The 18,630-nt window shown below is 44.8% G+C and overlaps 1 protein-coding gene across 10 annotated transcripts in view; it reads left to right on the top strand.

The window, feature by feature from the left end:
- FAM107B (family with sequence similarity 107 member B) overlaps positions 1–18,630 on the top strand; it is a 257,258-nt gene that overhangs the window by 201,092 nt on the left and 37,536 nt on the right. The window contains exon 1 of one of the 10 annotated variants that reach the window (XM_073018736.1): positions 2,118–2,194. The exons of 8 other annotated variants lie outside the window; for them this stretch is intronic. The gene's annotated coding sequence lies outside the window, so the exon portion shown is untranslated. Of the gene's footprint in view, positions 1–2,117; positions 2,205–18,630 lie in introns of those variants that run through there. One more of the 10 variants, XM_073018739.1, reaches the window with a different exon arrangement.

Raw genomic sequence — 18,630 nt, 5'->3', positions numbered from 1 at the left:
GCAGAAAAAGAAGATGAACTCCTGGGCCCTAGTTAGTTTCCTTCCTTCCTTCCTTCCTTCCTTCCTTCCTTCCTTCCTTCCTTCCTTCCTTCCCTCCCTCCCTCCCTCCCTCCCTCCCTCCCTCCCTCCCTCCTTCCTTCCTTCCTTCCTTCCTTCCTTCCTTCCTTCCTTTTTTTGGAAGGAATCCAAGTGAATCAAGTGTGAGTCGAACAGCATTGTTTATAGACACTGTTGTAGTCTGTTCTGTGCTGATGTAATGGAATACCACAAACTGGGTAATTTACAAAGAAAAGGATCTTATTTACTTATTTATTTATTTTGAGATGCAGTTGCCCAGGGTGGAGCACAGTGGTGTGATCTCGGCCTACTGCAACCTCTGCCTCTGGGGTCCACGTGATTCTCCTGCCTCTACCGAGTAACCAGGACTACAGCCAAGTTCCACCATGCCCTCCTAATTTTTTTTTTTTTTTTGTATTTTTAGTAGAGATGGGGTTTCACCATGTTGGTTGTCTAGGCTGGTCTTGAATTCCTGACCTCAAGTGATCCTCCTGCCTTGGCCTCCCAAAGTGCTGGGATTATAGGTGTGAACCACCACACCCAGCCAAAAATGTGTTTCTTATAGTTCTGGAGACTGGGAAGTGCAAGGTTGAGGACCTGCGTCTGGCGAGGGCCTTCTTGTTGTATCATCCCATGGTGGAAGGTGGAAGGGCAAGAGAGGAAGGGGGCCGAACTCTTCCATTTTATAAGCCACTTCCACGATAACAGCATTAATCCATTCATGGATGGAGCGCTCATGGCCTCATCACTGTTGCATTGAGGATTACGTTTCAACATACGAACTTTGGGGGACAGAGTCAAACCATAGCAGTTTTTAGAGCTTTCCACCAAGCCTGTTTCTCTCCACAGTGCACTGACTGAGCAGGGCTGTGGCACTGGGAGGTAGCTGGTGTCTGCCATGCACTGGGCTTGGTGCAGGAGTTGAAATGTCCTTGTGGGCCAGATGTCACCAAATGGGCATCTGTATGTGCCTCTGCAATGGTAATTCCATACTTATTGCTTTGAAATGTATTTGCTGTTTCCTAATAATTTAGTAATAACAATCTAGAACTGGAAGGAAACTCCTTGTTTTTGAGGGGATGATCCTTCAGCCCAGAGGTCATACAGATATAGTTGGGCAGAATTGGGACTGGAACTCAAGTCCCTTCTGCTTGTAATTTTTTTCCGCTCTTATATATATGTATATATATGTGTATGTATTTATATATTCACGTGTATATACACATACACATATATATACATATACATACATATATGTATATATGCATATGTGTGTATATGTGCATATATACACCCACTCTAATATATAAAGATATATATAAAAATATATATATATATTTTAAAGAGACGTGGTCTCTCTGCCACCCAGGTTGGAATGCAGTGGCTATTCACAGATGTGATCATAGTGCACTACAGCCTCAAACTCCTGGGTGCAAGTGATCCTCTGGAATAGCTAGGACCACAGCTGCCCACCACTGCACCCGTCTTCTGCTGTGTTAAACACAGCCCTTCCTTATAGAAAATTCTCAGCACATTTTGTAAAGTGGGCTGTGATGCCATGAATCCCAGCCTCAGGAGGGCCGTTCTGATTGGTCTGAGGCCTCCGTGCTGTAGGTGTTGTGTTGATGCTCTAAGAAGTGCAAGAACTTGGCCTCCTCCAGTTGGAGGTTGACTCACGCGTGCTTCCTGCAGTCAGGTTGTGTGAGTGTCGGAATGGGGATGGTAGGGCTGGAGAGGTCTTGCGTGCACATTTGCTTAAAGTAGAGGAGCGGATTTTTTACGTATAAGTACATTTTACCAGTGCCACCAGCACGATCCCTTGGTCTGGAAGGTCAGTAACTGGTACCAGAGTTGGTACGGTTTGTTTTTCATTGTTTTTTCTGGCTTCTGTGCCGGATGAGGTCATTCAGTTGCACACAGTTCCTGCTTTCAGAAGTTGCTAGAGTGTTTCTCTTTGAACTTGAACTGTGGCTCTTTTGATGTATCCAGAAAGAGAGCTCTTTAGGGGATGGTTAATTCTTGTTTTGGGTGCTCTTTTTCACCGCTCTAAGGAACTACCACAGTCAGGAGGTGCATTCTTACTGCAGTCTTTTTATTTGCTACCTTGGACTTAAGGAGCCTGCTGGTATCTACCGAGGTGAGGTTAGGTCAGTCTCTGTAACCGTTTGTCGCTTAGGCCTTGATGGGTGACAGGGATGGGGATGACTTCCTGGACTAACTCTTCTCTTGCTAAAGGATGATTTTTCACCACCTTAAATGCTCGTGATTAAAACATAAACAAGAAAATAGATATCTGAGGTGAGAATAAACACTGGGACCTTTCTGGGGCTGTTGAATAATGTAGTCCTTCTCTAGAAAATGTTGTGTGAACCTAGACTTGTTAACAGAACAGGCGACCTGTATGAGACTAAATAAAAATTATATGTTGTTGTAGTGAGTGGTGTTGAATAATGTGTCTTTGCCAGGAAGAGAGCTTTGGAATAGGTTGTGTCTTCTGCAGCTGTGAACTTTTTTTTTTTCCTAAAATTTCTTCAGATGCCAACCGTGTCTGTCAAACTCTGGATGAGTCACCCTTTACTTAGCTTTTTAAGAAATCTTTTTGGATTCCCTAACTTTTATCTGCAGGATTTTATCCATGGTCTATTAAAGTGTCTAGGATCCTGATAATTATGCATTTTCTCTGAAGATATCTATTTCCAGTAAAGTTTGACTATCTAGTGAAGATTGTAGGCCTGATCAATATATTTTGAAGTACTGGTTATGGTCTGAATGTGTGTGTCACCCCCAAAATGCGTATGTTGAAATTTGAACCCCTTATGGTTTTAGGAGGAGGGGCCTTGGGGAGCTGATTAGGTCATGAGGGCAGAGCCCCTGAGAATGGGATTAGTGCTTCCAGGAGAAGAGACAGGAGAGCTTTTTTCTCACTCTCTCTGCTGTCTACCATGTGAGGACACAGCCAGAAGGTGGCTGTGTGCCAGTCAGGAAGGGAGCCCTCACCAGATACCTGATCTGCCGGCACCTTGATCCTGGACTTCCCAGCCTCTAGAATTGTGAGAAATAGACAAGTGTTGTTTAAGGCCCCCAGCCTATGGCAGCTTGTTGTAGCAGCCTGAGCTGAGACGTATTTGATTTTAGCAAAATAACTCTTGATTTGAAAGCATTCTGCTCATTGCCCTCACCTCCTCCCTTGTGGTTGTGGAGATATATATATATATATATATATATATATATATATATATATATGAACACGTGATCACAACAAAACACTAATATGTGCTGAGTTTAATTTGCTTCTTTTTTTTTTTTTTTTTTTTTTTTTTGAGATGGAGTCTCACTCTGTCATCCAGGCTGGAGTGCGATCATCCAGGCTGGAGTGTCATCCAGGCTGGAGTGCAGTGGCACGATCTTAGGCCACTGCAGCCTCTGCCTCTGGGGTTCAAGTGATTCTCCTGCCTCAGCCTCCCAAGTAGCTGGGATTATAGGAACCCACCACCACGCCTAGCTAATTTTTGTATTTTTAGTAGAGATGAGGTTTTACCATGTTAGCCAGGCTGGTCTTGAACTCCTGACCTCAAGCAATCCACCCACCTCGGCCTCCCAAACTGCTGGGGTTATAGGCATCAGCCATGGCACCCAGCCTTTAATTTGCTTCTTATTTCTTGGTTAGGATTAGGGAGAGAATGTCTTGGGTGACCACAGTGGAAATAGCATTTCCAGTCCCTGTCGGTACCCGTCTAAGGAGATTTAAACGCTCGCCTTCCTCTTGGGCAGTCATTCTCGCAGTGGCTATGGCTTGTCTTGCTACATACACTGTGTAACCACCCTGCCCTGCTGGGCCTTGGTGTACACAGACTGGGTAAAAATATTGGGTAAAAATCTAATGTTGACGTAGACAAACAGGTCACACACACACACCCCCCACATTTTTTTGGTAGGTGCATTTTCAGTGTCGTTTCATTTCAGAAAAAATATGGGCTACACTTATATTAACATAGGGCACTTATTTACCTTGTTTGCATTCACATTTATTTACATACAATTTTTTTTCTGTAGTAATGATAAATGCTATCCAAAGTAATATTGGCTTAACATTTGGATGCTTTAATTTATAAAGGCATTCCCTTTCTATGGCTCGTGACAGTGATTTATAAATATATATGTATTGGTAGCTCTGTTTTAGAAAAGGGCCTGAGTTGCTGGGTGTTTCTACCCTAGTTTCTGGTTTCCGGGAACCTCTAGGCTTGCCCAGCCTGCCTGGTTGGTTGTTGGCTGAGGCTGGGCAAGGTTCTCGAAACTGTTGACACCTGTGAGGCTCTCTGCCCGTCTCAGTAGGCGCGAGAGTCCCATATCTTGTTTGGGGAAGCACTGCCTTGCATTGAGGAGGAAGAAGGGAAGAAAGAACTTGATTATGTCAGAGAAGAGACAGGACCCTTGGTTTCCCTCAAGGTCTCAAGTCTGGAGTACCTGTCACTTCTGCTGACCTGTGAGCTGACTGTGTGGGGGCTCCACACCTCCAGTCCTGGCCTATTTCCATCTTCCCCAAAACTTAAGAGGAAGGGTACACTGAACAGAAGTACCTGTGTTTCTTGAGTTGAGGGACTTTTTTTCTGCTATATTTTTTTCTAAATGATGCTAAAGTTTTTGCTGGAACAATATAGATCACCAGGTGTTATGATCTTAACGTAACACATGTGTGCACGCATGCATGCATACATACACACGTGCACAATGCAAACTGCAGCTCACCACAACACAACATGTACCTTCCCCTTCCTTCCATGGGGATAGGATAACTCAAATCTTCCTTCTGATTTTATTGTCAAGAAATATTTTCTACACTCTCTATTTCTATATTGGTTATTGGCAGTTATATCTGCAAACCCATGAGCGTTTTCTGGATTCAGATAACAAACACGCATCATTCGTGGAATATGAGGAATTTAAGGAGACTCAAGGGTGGGCAAAGATTTGAATAAACATCAGAACGAGGATGATGATTTGTGAAACAAACCTCTGAGAATTGAGTTCCAAGAGCAACGGACTTTTCGATGAGAACCAAAAACTTCATTCTGTAGCTCAGAAAATTCCTAACTTCATTTCTTCAGGATAAACATGTCATTATACCAAATAGCAATCTCAGTATGTTAAAATCTCCACCTATGCACCGTGTCCCACAGACATCATCGGACGCCAGCTCCCCTGGAGTTGCCATTTATTATGTTGCCGATGATTCTGGGATTTAGGATCCCACCCTCATGCCCTGCCCCTCCTGCTCCTTCCAGGCTCCTGGGACTGCTCTTTGCCTCCCCCTTCAGCCCCACCCCACCTCCCTTCCCTCCAGCCTCTTCCACCAGGTGCTGCGCTCCTGCCTTGGGATCAGCCAGCTCCCGTGCTGCCTCCTTCCCCAGTATCTTCACCTCCTGGTCTAACCCGGGGATCAGCCAGCCTCCTCTTCCCCCAGTATCTTCATCTCCTGATCTAACGCTGAGATCAGCCAGCCTCGTCCTACCCAAGTATCTTCACCTCCTGATCTAACGCTGAGATCAGCCAGCCTCCTCCTCCAGTATCTTCACCTCCTGATCTAACGCTGAGATCAGCCAGCCTCCTCCTCCAGTATCTTCACCTCCTGATCTAACGCTGAGATCAGCCAGCCTCCTCCTCCAGTATCTTCACCTCCTGGTCTAACCCTGGAATCGTCAGCCAACCTTCTCCTCCCCCAGTATCTTCACCTCCTGGTCTCACCCTGAGATCCCCCAGCCTCCTCCTACCCGAGTATCTTCACCTCCTGATCTAACCCTGAGATCAGCCAACCTCCTCCTACCCGAGTATCTTTACCTCCTGGTCTAACCCTGGAATCATCAGCCAGCCGCCTCCTACCCGAGTATCTTCACCTCCTGATCTAACCCTCAGATCAGCCAGCCTCCTCCAGTGTCTTCACCTCCTGGTCTAACTGAGAGCTGCTCTCCAAGTTCACTGCTGCCTCGGCTCCCTTGGGAATGGGAGTGCACCTTCTCCCACCCGGTGTGTGCCATGGGATCTGGAGGCAGGGCTCAGGTTCCTGCCCTTATGGCCACTTTTGGGTCATGACCCTTCCCCTCGCTGCTTCTTTGAGCCTTGTCTCAGTCGTATTCTGTCCTCTACCCTCAGTTCTAGCATTTCCTGGTCATAGCTCCTCTTTCGTTCATTGAAAATTTTGGCCTCTGGCTTGCAGTCAGGTCAGTATTTGTTAAAGCTCACTGGGGACACCATGGCAGCTGGAGCTGAGTGACCAGCGGCCTGGTTTGCCTGAGAATGGAGTGGTGGCTAGAGCTTTATGGGATGGGGATGTTCAGTCTGAGGACTAAGGAGTTTCACAGGACACAGGACTTGCACTGCTCAAACTAGGAGGAGGAGGTTACCCTAAAAAGGCACTGTTAATACCAGAAACCGCTTCTGAGCTGAAATCCAGAGATCCTACTCACCAGAAGCTTCTGTCCTTCAGCTCAGCTGACAGATTACCATAAGAACATAAGATTTTTCCCATTCCAGGTCCCTTTCCAACCCCTCTGCTCCTGCTGGACTTTGCCTCTGCTTTTGAATTCCAGCATTTCAGCGACACGCTTGTCAACACGCTGGAATCCCTTCCTTCACTGTCCTAGAGGATTGGGCGGCCACCCATGCCTGTCCCTGGACTTCTGAGTTCTGCCAGAGAAAGTTACACAGTTGCATCTCTGATCCTGATCTGTGCCTCACCAGGGCCTCAACACTGCCTGGAAATCAAATTTTCCTCCTCAACCCTCTTCCTCTCCTTAATGACTTTTCCAACCTCCTCCACACTTCTTAAATCTCTAGGTTCATACTCAGCCCATCCCTCCTCCTCTCATTTCACTCTCGGCAGATGATCTTTCCACAGTTCACGGGACAGTCGTGCGAAGGCCATTCTCTGACCTTCCCACTGCCCCTTTGCAAATCCGCCTGCTCCTGGACCTGTACTTTTCTCATTTTTCTGTTTATAGTGAAAGAGGAATCCTATTCTCTAGAAATCCATTTCTGCATCACCATTCTCTCCAACCTCCGGTTTAAACCTCTCTCCCGGTATTTCCTTCTCATTAGCATTTACAAGTGCTCAGGCCTCTCCTATCTTAAGACAAAAACAGAACCCAAGTCCTTGATGGAACTCTTCTCTTTCTGCGACCACTTTCTCTCCCCTTCTCTTGATTAAATGTTTTGAGAGCATGTTCTACTTTCTGCCTTGTACTGTTACCTACTGCTATACAGCAAATGATTGCACACTCAGTATCATAAACAACCTGTATTGGTTCCCTCACCTGTTCTGTGGGTCAGGAGCCCGGGCACAGCCTAGCTGGTTTCTGTGCTTCAGGCTCTCACCAGGCTTCTGTCCATGTGGGCGCCAGGGCTGTGGTCTCATCAGAGGCTCACCTGAGGAAGAGTGTTTCCAGGCTCCCCAGGTCATGGGCAGAATTCATTTCCCTGCAGTTGTGGGACATGGGCCACCTGCAGTTCGATGCCACATGGGTCCTTCCTTACAGCTGGCAAGGGTGGAAGATTGCAGCATGATGGCATCACAGGAGTGACATCTCATCACCTTTGCCATCTTCTGTTGTTAGAAGCAGGTGATAAGTGAACGGTAGGAGGAGAGGAATGTGGGATCACCTTATAGTCACTCTGCTACCTACTTATTTTTTCATTCCCTTTTCACTCCTCAATCCACTAGATTCTGTTTTTTATCTCTGCTACTTTAGTGAAACTGATACCAGAGGGTCAGGATTGGCTGCAAAATTTTCTGGGTCCAGTGCAAAGTGAAAATACAGGGTTCTTCGTTCAAAAATTAAGAATTTCAAGATGGTAGCAGCAAATCACTAAATGAAGCATGGGGCCCCTCGGGCATAGGGGCTGTGAAGGTCCCATGCCCACGAGGCCAGCGCTGGAGAGAGGCCTTATGTCCGCCCTGCTGCGAGTTCCACAGGGCCCTTTGGTTGTGTTCCTGCTTGGCCTCTCAGCAGCCTTTGCTAGCTGGGATTTACCACTGTGGAGTGCATCCTCCTCTGTGAAACATCTCCCTGCCCTCTGAGTGCCTGAGACACCCTCCCCTGGGTTTCCTTCTCCCTCTTGATTATCTCCTTCAGCCTCCTTTGCAGCCTCCTCTTCCTCTCCCCACCCCTTTATATTTGGGTATTTTGAGGACACTTTTGCCACCCTGCTGAGGAATATCAGCAGTTTCAGCCGCTTCGTTTGTTATAGGATTTTGGCTCTCACATCTACGTATCTAGCCCTTACCTAACTTGTGAGCTCAAGCACCCACGTCAGGGCATCCTTCATAGGCCTGCATGCTTTGCAGGTATCTAAAATGCAATGAGTCTCTAACAGATTGCCTTGTTTTCTCTGATCCATTGACCTGGTTCTTCCTCAGTGTCCTCTATTTCAGCACTTGGCCTCACCCATTACCTGGGGAGTCTGGGTTTGTATCTGTGCCCTAACCCCAGGCTTGAGCCCCATCTTTTTTCTTCTTCTGGCCCATCTTGTGCTCCAAGCCCACGTGCCTATGTCTGTCGAGGGTTCTCCCTTGGACTGCATTTCATCACATGCTCTCCCTGGACTTCCATGGTCTGTTCTCATGGTGACCTCGGCTTCCTCTGTTAAAACCCAGCACACTTCATTGCTACTCCTTTGTCAAATGCCTGCTTCCCCCAGTAGAAAATAAGCTATGATAAGTAAGTCCATGAGGCAGAGAGTTTTACTGCTTTATCCTTAGTGTCCAGACATATGCCCGGCACATGCTATACACTCAATAAATACGTGTTTTAATGAAAGAGTTTGTTTTAATTTTCAGCACAATTTTTAAAAGAATTAAATTGATTTTTTAGAGACAGGGTCTTGCCGTGTTGCCCAGCCTGGTCTTGAACTCCTGGGCTCAAGTGATCCTCCCGCCTCAGACTTCCAAGTAGCTCGGATTACAGGCGTGAGCCACCATGCCCAGCCCAGCCCAGCCCAGATTTTCAAGTATGACCATTTTGTTGTTTTAGGACGAAAGTGTAGAAAATACTATGTATGGAAGAGTAGGATAATAGTATGGTAGGATTCCTGTTCTTGAGATATTAGAAATATCTGTATAGTTATAATAATTTTGGGTGTTTCAGCTGGATTATTACTGATTAGAAAGTAAACCTGTAACAGGAAATAAATGGGTGTTTTCTTATTTCTCTTGAGAGCTGGGCACTAACAGGTGGAAGGAAACTGGTGCCATTTGCCCTGCAGAATTCACAGAATTAACTTGTGCAATTCGGGTGGGAGGAAGTAAAAATAGGTGATGATTAACCATGGAGATAAGGGTATTTCAGATACCGCCATCTGAATCAGTTTGCCCTTACCGCAGCAAAAATAGTTTGATAATATTTTATCTTATTTTTTTTTTAAACAAATAAGTGGTGAGGTAGTCGGGTGAGAGATCTGCATCTCCGATTCTTGGGGGCGCTGTTTCCTCACAAGCCTGCAGTATCTGCTTGGAAAAGTATTTTCATATAGAATGGTGAAATGGATCAAGTATTTGGGGGCCTCATTATTCAGAGACTAAATGTGGCCGGAAAAGGAAGAAGTCTACCCAAGAAAGCTGCCGCTGATCTGCTCAACGTCTCGGAGCAGTCTCTTTTTAAGCAGAAGTCAGTAACAAGCAAACACAATGTCAGTGGACTTATTTATCTGTTAAACTCTTTATTCTGTTACCTACTGGGTCTCAATCTTTTTGACCTCAGGACCCCTTTACACTGTTTTAAAAAATATTCGAGAATCTTAAAGAACTTTTTTTTGGTTCTATCTATTGATATTTTACTATGTTAAAAATTAAAACTGAGAAACTTTAAAAGTTCACTTAAAAATAACAAACATAATAATAAACCTGTTACATACTAATAAAAAGGCCATTTATAATGAAGAATAACCTTCCTAAAACAAAAGAAGTATGAGATGAATGTTTGACATTGTTTTATTTATTTATATCTCTTTAGTGATTTTTAAAAGTGAAAACCAAAAAAAAATTTAGTGAGAAGAGTGACATTATTTTCCATTTTTGTGAATCTGTTTCATAACCAGCTTTGATAGAAAATAGCTGGGTTCTCATATCTGCTTCTGTAATCCATCTGTTGGGATAGGTTGTTTTGGGGGTTGTATATGTGGAAAATCTGGTTTCACACAGTTACATCCTTGGGAAAGGTCAGAGAATTGAAATAACCTTTTCAAATAATTACGGACATTCTTCCTTGATATCACAGCAAAACCTGACAAGTGGTAGTGTCTGAAAGGTTAGTTACAGTATTCTGAAGCCATAGCAATAGTCTTTCCTATTCTGTTACATTAAAATTAATTTGTCTATCTTGCATTTTGAATAGGACAATAGAGGAATAGTTAAGTCAGCTGTAATACATTCATGTAATGGCAGATTTTGCAACCATATATTGAAAAAGTTATTACGGGTGACATGCTTACAAATGTAATAAACTATTTAATATCCCAATTTTGCTACAAAATGAAAAGGTGTGTATTTGTATTAATTGAATGGAAATGTATCAAAATATAAATATTTTAAATGATGCATTCATGGGGAAATTTTCTTTATACTTTCCTGTATTTTCCAAATTTTGTGTGATCAGCACATTACTTTTAAAATCAGAAGAAAAAAAATACTTTTTTGTTATGAGAGAAATGTCTGTTTAAACTGTTTCCCTCATCTGTAGGTTGCCTTCTATGTGTAAAACCCCAGCATTTTCAGTTTGAGTGGTAACAAAGGTCTGTTTTCCCCCTCAAGTTTTTATTTATTTAACAGACTATTGTAACCTTTCTGTGGCAGTTTTAAGCTTCCCAGTTTTTCTGCTTTATTTCAGTAGCAGTTCATCGATTGAATAGAGAAGCTTTGACTTGTTCAAGAAAAGTTGCAGAAATTAAACTTTCACATATAGCAGAGATATAATTTGCTTTTTCTCATTTCTGTTATAGCTCAGGCAAGGTCTGTTTCTTATCTAAGTGAAATGGCCAAAGGATATCTTTTCCTACAGGGATAATAGAGCTACTCTCATGGTTGAGAAATAACATGGAAATTAGCATGCAATCAACTTCTGAGTTATTGTGTCTGAACTGTTTGCCAATGGTGTGAGTGTCACAGTTTTATGGCTGGAAGTTCAAGTGGCTTCAAAAATGCAAAGGGCAGCTCACCTCTGGGGATGAGTTCCCTGCTTATTCCTGGACTTAGAAAGCATGTTTGCAGCTAATAATGTGGCTGACATGATATTGTTGTAAAGGATTGCTACGTCCAGACTTTTGTCTTCTGTGGACAGGACTCCAGATTTGATGATCTTCTGTTTTCCTGCAAGTAGAGGATTTCATCATGTTTGTATTTCTTTGTCTTACATTTCTTATGATATAATTACATTTGGTTATTAAGATGTCTACAGAAGCTGCAAAGCACCCACAAAGCAGGAAATTAGCAACTCTGCCTCTACCACTTGTAGTAAAGCTTGAAGACGTTATCACTTTGACTTTTCCAGCTGAATGTATAGTTCTGTGGCTTTAGTTAAATGTGTCAGTGACTCTCAGGGTTTAGAATCTCTCCCAAGACTGTTTAGGAAGGTGCATCACTACACTTTGAAGTGTAGACTGTGATGGAAAACTACTGAATTACATATTCTAATATTATTTTAGATTAAAAGACCATTCTGTCCTCTGCTTAAAACAATTGAGGATATTATATTTGAGGGCATCCCTACTGGTTAACATCATCATTACATTTGAAAATGTTCGAATTTACTTTCCATCAGTAAGTATGAGTTGAACTTTTTGGAGTAGAAAATGCACTCTAAGATTGGGCATGGTGGCTCACGCCTGTAATCCTACCACTTTAGGAGGCCAAGGCAGGTGGATTGCTTGAGGTCAGGAGTTTGAGACCAGCCTGACCAACATGGTGCAACCCTGTCTCTACTAAAAATACAAAAAATGAGCTGGGTGTGATGGCACATGCCTGTAGTTCCAGCTACTCGGGAGGCTGAGGGAGGAGAATCCCTTGAACCCAGGAGGCGGAGGTTGCAGTAAGCCAAGGTCATGCCACTGCACTCCAGCCTGGGTGACAGAGTGAGACTCTGTCTCAAAAAAAAAAAAAAAAAAAAAAAAGAAAATACAATCTAAGTAAACCTAGTGGTTTATTCTTTTTTATTGTTGAAACCACTATTTATGTTTGTTTCTTTCTTTTATGTATTAGACTAGACTAGGAAAGGTTTGCAGATCTAAATAAGGAATGGAGAGTGTTACTGTTATCATTATTGTATTGCCATGACCACCAACTGTGGGGCCTCTCGCCCTTGCCCCCCTGTGGTTTTGAGGGTAGGAAGCCTTACCATAACCCGGTTCCTGACCATGCCGCCTCCCTGCCGCTTTCCTGGTCAGGCCTCTTCACTGTTGCCACCTGCCCCAGGCCTCTGTGTTTGCTGCTCCGTCTGCCCGAACCTCTTTCCCTTGGTAGCCTTGAGCTCCGTCCCTCACTTCCTTCGGGTGTCTGCTGTCTTCTCAGTGTGGTGTTTCATGAATATCCACAATAGTGCAGCCTCTGCCACTCTGTTGCCTTACCTGTATTTCCCCGCATGGCGCTTTGCGCGGCCTGATACTGTATTTCCCTCGGTTCGTCAGCTGGCTGCCTGCACCTGAATGCAGGCTCCAAGAGGGCAGCGGCTTTGTGTCCTTTGCTGCTAGGCCTATGTTGTTGTGAACAGTGCCTTACACTTAATAGACACAGACTAAATACTTGATGAATTAATGGGAGGATGAATTCACCAGATTCCCTCTTGTGGGTGACTCTACACAAGATGGCATTTACTCTCCAGGTGTCCTGCTCCCTTCTAAAGACAGAGAATGAAGGCTGGTTTCGTTGTATAGCTTGACCCAGTGGCACACCCTGTGCCTGACACCCAGTTGACAGATGTGTAGGGAACAGAATTACAGCGGGATGGCCACACAGTTGGCTGTTTATACTCATTGCCGCTAGCTGTCTCCCAGAACAGTCATCTGCTCCATAGGGGGAGAAACAGGGACATGAAAAGCCCAGGAAGGTTATCAGGAAGCAATTTTGAATTTCTAATGTGTAAACATGGGGGCTTTGGCATCCTTTGAACCATTTTGATGATAGGAATATGGAGGTGGTAGGAGCCACCCTAATTAAGATCTTGTGGAGAATAAACTGGTGCGCCATTTACACAGGCTGAATCAATGTTGATGGCAGCTGTGTTTTTAATCCATGTGCCTAAAACAGTGTCCCCATACCTGTCTCTTGCTGAGGCCCCTGTCGCAGGTGAGCCACACCTGACTCCCGATCTTTCCATTGACTGCTCATTCCACCTCTTCAGCCCCATTTCCTGCCCTTACCTAGTGAGTCCTCCTTGACTCAGGCTGCGTCCTCCATTGTTTCTGCCACCTGCAGGCCATCGGTGCTCCTTGAATACCCTGTGGTGTCATCGCTGACTCGAGCCTCCGGGGCTTTCCCACTCTGACGGCTCTGTGTTTCCTATTGCTTCATATAGCTTGCTTCTGAATTAGCATGGGATATTAGGTGACACTCATATGTTGTGTATCTTGGTTTAGTTTTTACAGAAAGATGAAAGACTCTTAAAAGGGAGCTTGGAGTTGTTCTTGTACATCTTTTATTATCTCCTAAGCCTTTGATGGGCGCTTGTTCCAATTGGGAAAGAAAGAAAAGACAAAAAATAAATAAATAAAAATAAGCCACCCAGAATGCAGATGGGACAAACCATTGGTCTTAGAGCACGGTGGTCACTCAGGCTGAGAGTGTGGGGTACATAAGGGCCACTGGACTAAAACTGATGGTCTGGATCAGGTTATTGAGTAGAACAACGGGTTGTAGAGTGCCTGGCACGCAGGTTGCAATGAGATTGGGGAAGCAAGGGTTGTGCATTTGTTAATTCAGAGATTGTATGAAAATGGAAAGAATTAGGAGGAGGAGGTTGAGGTTTATACTAGTATGATTCTCTCCACATTTAGAGAAGGCTCTTACAGTTCCTTTAATCCAATACTGCACAGAAAAGTCCTCTGAGAACTGAGTGAGAAGCCACGGGCTTATCGGACTGAAGTTCCGTGCTGAAACATCAGTTCAGTCTGAATCCTTTTCAGTTGGGATCCTTTTCAGTTGCCCCCTCCTTTTTTTTTTTTTTAAGAGAACAGGGGGATTTAAATCTCCCTGGTATGGTTTCCATTAGAATGGAAGCTCTTTGGCAGGTCTGCCGGGACCGTTCATCACCGTGTCCCTGGTACTCAGACCTCAGTGCTGGCAAAGCTGCGCTCATGAAAGCTGGCTCATGCGCTTGGTCCTGGAGATGGGGGAGAAGAGTCGGGTCCACCAAATGGTTCTTGCAGTTCGCCCCAGCCTGCCCTCTGGACATGGTTGTGTTGTGGCACAGGCCGTGTTGTACTTGTGGCTCATCTTGATCGATTCTCCTTCTCTGCTCCCTGTGCTGGAGCTAGACACCAGTTTTTGTTTTTTTGGGTTTTTTTTGAAGTTCCACAGGTGATTTTGATGTGTGAGCCGGGGTTGAAAGCCACAGCTGGACTGCGTTGGAAGGGAAATGGAGGTCAGCTTAGGCCAGTTGGTTCACATGGAAATCAACAAAGCCAGCTTGGCTTTGAAGGACGTATAATTCTGTTACTCTTTGTTGGACCCATACAACTCAGCAGTTGAAGTTTTTTTTTTTTTTTTTTTTCCTTCTGTGTTTTCATCTCCTAATTTGGACTCCCCTTCACATAGAGCTTTTGGAAGCAAATAAGAATTCAAGCTCATCAGGCACATTTTCACTACACCTGGCAGAACATTAATTAAGGTGTTGTGTTTTAAAAATCCAGCCACAAACTATAGGTGGTCTCCAGCTCCACACACTTAGCAAGCTCCCTGCTCAACTCCCCACCCGACCCCAGTTTTCCAGTCCTTCCTGCGTTCACCAGAGGCACAGTCAGGATCACCTTACACTGAGTTCAGAAATGGAGAAGATATACAGTTAAAAAAAAAAATCAAGATCAGGTGAGCAGTAGCCAGATGACTTCTCCACACAACTCTCTTTCCGGACGCTTCTGGAAATTGCCATCCAATTTTGGTCATTCTTTTGGCTGTGTAATAATTCAAACGGTGCTTTGTGAATAAGTTACCTTTTAAAAGTTATGCATTTTAGCATCTCTAGGAAGGTCAAGGAATTATTTTCCTTTTTAATTAGGTGACTTGTTTACCCTGTGTCTTCTGAAAGCTACAGGGAGCAAATTGGAGCTTTTGGAAGAGTCTGTGTGTGCGCGTGCACGTGTGTGTGTGCATGTATGTGTGTGAGTGTGTGCGTGTGCGGGTATGTGTGTGAGTGTGTGTGTGTGTGCGGGTATGTGCGTGTGTGGGTGTGTGTGTGTGCGGGTATGTGTGTGAGTGCGCGTATGTGTGTGAGTGTGTGCGCATGCGTGTATGTGTGTGCACATGCGTATATGTGTGTGAGTGTGCGCATGCGTGTATGTGTGAGTGTGTGCGTGTGCGGGTGAGTATGCGTGTGCGGGTATGTGTGTGAGTGTGCGCGTATATGTGTGTGAGTGTTGTGGATGCGGGTATGTGTGTGAGTGTATGCATGTGCGGGTATGTGTGTGAGTGTGCGCGTATATGTGTGTGAGTGTGCATGTGTGTATTTGTGTGAGTGTGTGCGCATGCGTGTATGTGTGTGTGTGCGTGTGCGGGTATGTGTGTGAGTGTATGCACACACACACACATTGGTAGGGGAGGCAGGTGATTATGGGCTGTGTCATGAATGCCCAAGCCTAGTGGTGCATTTAATGGGGTGGTCCAGGGAAGCAAGAGGAAACTGAGGAACAGAGAGGGCAAGCTTGAGGAATTAGGAGGGAATTACCTGGACTCACAGAGAGGGGCTCAAAAGACGAATTCAGTCTTTTTCTAAAAACATTTTAAAAAGTGGTTTGCCTGATTCCAAATCAGGAAGAGACAGCTTTACCTCATCTCTCCTGCCTCCTAGCCTGTGGGCTCCATTAGCAAGGGATGAACTATTGTAAGAGCTGGCACTCTGGCATCAGGTGGACCTGGCTGGGACCTGGCCGGGTCCTGGCTAGGCCCCTCCAGTGGCATCACCGTGGGCAGGCTGCTAATCCCCCTGGACCTCAGCTACTCCTCCATCAATAAGGATAATAATACCTCCTTCGTAGAACTGTTGTGAAGGTTGAGATGAAGTATGAGTGTTTAAAACAGTGCCTGGGGTGCAGTAAGCACTTCAAATGTTAACCAGTAGTAGCAGTCGTATTTTTGTGGATTACCTGGGAACCAAACCATCGTTGTTGATATAATTTCTATTACCAGTTTTAAACAGTTAGATAACAGAGAATCCCATTTTAATCAAGAGATTACAGTAGAGCACAGGCCCAACCTGGTTGGGTACTTCGTAGGGAGAAATAGAGGCTAGAAATTAATAATTGTGCCCAATACCAGCAAACAGCTGTTTTCGCACTGTGACCAGTTTAGTACAAACACAAATGTTTATAGACTGTGTCTTTTCTCCACGCACAATTGATGGAGGTATTTCATCACTTTAACAGATGATAATTGAACATTTAGTATTCCTAGTCCTGAAGATCCAGTGAGGTACAAACCAGAAATGGCCCTGGCCCCCAGGTAGCTAAATATCTAGAGGGGAGAAGATCAAAAACACACATGGGGCTGGCAATAAATTAAACAGTTACAGATGGTGAGAGCTGGGAAACAAACTTAGGACAGAGATTGACCACGGAGGGACCCGTGTTGGATTGGTGATCCGGGAAGGTGATGTTGAAATACAGACGGAGAAGGTGAGGAAGAGCCAGGGGTCGGGAGAAGTGTGGGAAGGGGGCTGGCTTGGGAGGGGCATGTGCTCCAGGTGGGGACATCGTGTGCACCAAGACATGCAGCCCAGGAAGAGTTTGGTGTGTTCCAGGAATGAAGGCAGGCCTATGTGGCTGAGGTGCAGGGAGCAAGGTGGTGGAGAGACTGGCAGGAGGCATGAGAAGCGGGCCCAGGTCAGATCAGGTGGTGGGTGAGGGCCGCTGCAAGGGCATTGGAGAAGCTATTGAGAGGCCCTGACAATCCCATGGGGGAGAAAGTCCATTCTTAGTGCACATTTCCTGCTTTGAACCTTTTCTATTCAATAACGAAAACTTGGATACTGTATTTATTTTAGCCACAAAACTATCTAGATATCTTTGAGAAGTGGCACTTGCTGAGGTGGCCTTCTAAATCTTTGCCTGCTGTTCCATTGCAGGATGCATTGTGAAGCCAGGTGTGGCCTGTGGCCCAGGTGGGCCAGGGAGATCTCGAGTGAGAGGCAGTAGCGTGGGATACACAGTAGGTGTCAGTCAAGTCTAAACGTTGTGCACGGCTTTGTTTTGTCCAGAGCTGAGCTCTCGTTAGGTTGGGGCTGTCAAATGTGAATATTTTGGCCTGGGCTGCTATCTGGCATGCTGAGTGCTGACTGGTGTATTTCCTTTTTCGACCAGAGAATCCTGGTCAAGCCCTGAACAGTCCAGAAACTCTGAGATCAGCATTTCCAGATCTATGCATTTGGGAGGAGTCACCATCGATGACTTTATCAATTGTAAATTTCCGATATCAAATTACTGGCCTTCCCATCAGTCAGTTCTGATGACAGGAAGGACGAGGGCTCTGGAAAGTCGCTTTAAGCTAATCATTGTTAGTCAAATAGTGCTGTTTTTGTATATTGAGTATTGAGAAGGGAATGTGCTTGGTCGGTGTTCTCTCTGTGCCTAGTCACCTGCAAGTCCTGAGGGCCCCAGGCAGCAGTGCACAAACTTTAATGTAGATTCCTATGGATCAGAGGTGTCCTAGGGCTCACCTTGTTATTCGGCATTGCACTTGCAGCCAGGTAAAATCAGATTTCTCCTGTTTCCCCTTTTGGGGTGGGGTGTGTGGATTTGAAAGGCCTGTCACGTGTGGCCTGATTGCACTGCCCAATGTGTGTGTGTGTGTGTGTGTGTGAAAGATGTCTGCAAGTTTGGCATTGGCCTGTCCTGATTAGTGAGGACCTCTGATGGCCTAGGCCGGGGCTCAGGTGAGGATACTTTGACGCTGAGGGGGCGGCTTGCTTTCTGAAGGCACCGAGCCTCCTGGGTGGCAGAGCAAGGATTGGGCCTGGCGTTTCTGACGTTTAGATAGACCTGTGCTCTTTGATAAAGCCATGATGTTTAATTGTAGAGAAAATGGTTCAACAGCAGATGCAGTGAGGAAACAAATAATGCCCAAGTTTTCCAAGTCACTGAATCGAATCTTTTTATCTCTGAAGTGAACATTTTAAGAGAAAACAAGATTTATTTCTTGCTAATGGGGTGGGAACAACTTATTTAAAAAAATAAGAGTGAGCAAAATAAAACTAGATTAAAGACAGAAGTAAAATGTTTAGAATACTTTGTTTTATAATTAGGCATTAAATTACGTCAGTGGAAGTATGATTCCAAGTTCATAATGTCATCACTACTTAATTAAAATAATAGATGTCTTTGTAAGTC

Source organism: Chlorocebus sabaeus, chromosome 9, assembly GCF_047675955.1.
Source record: "Chlorocebus sabaeus isolate Y175 chromosome 9, mChlSab1.0.hap1, whole genome shotgun sequence".
NCBI classification, from domain to species: domain Eukaryota; kingdom Metazoa; phylum Chordata; class Mammalia; order Primates; family Cercopithecidae; genus Chlorocebus; species Chlorocebus sabaeus.
The sequence above is the reverse complement of the archived record's forward strand: the minus strand, read 5'-3'. Positions and strand labels throughout refer to the sequence as shown.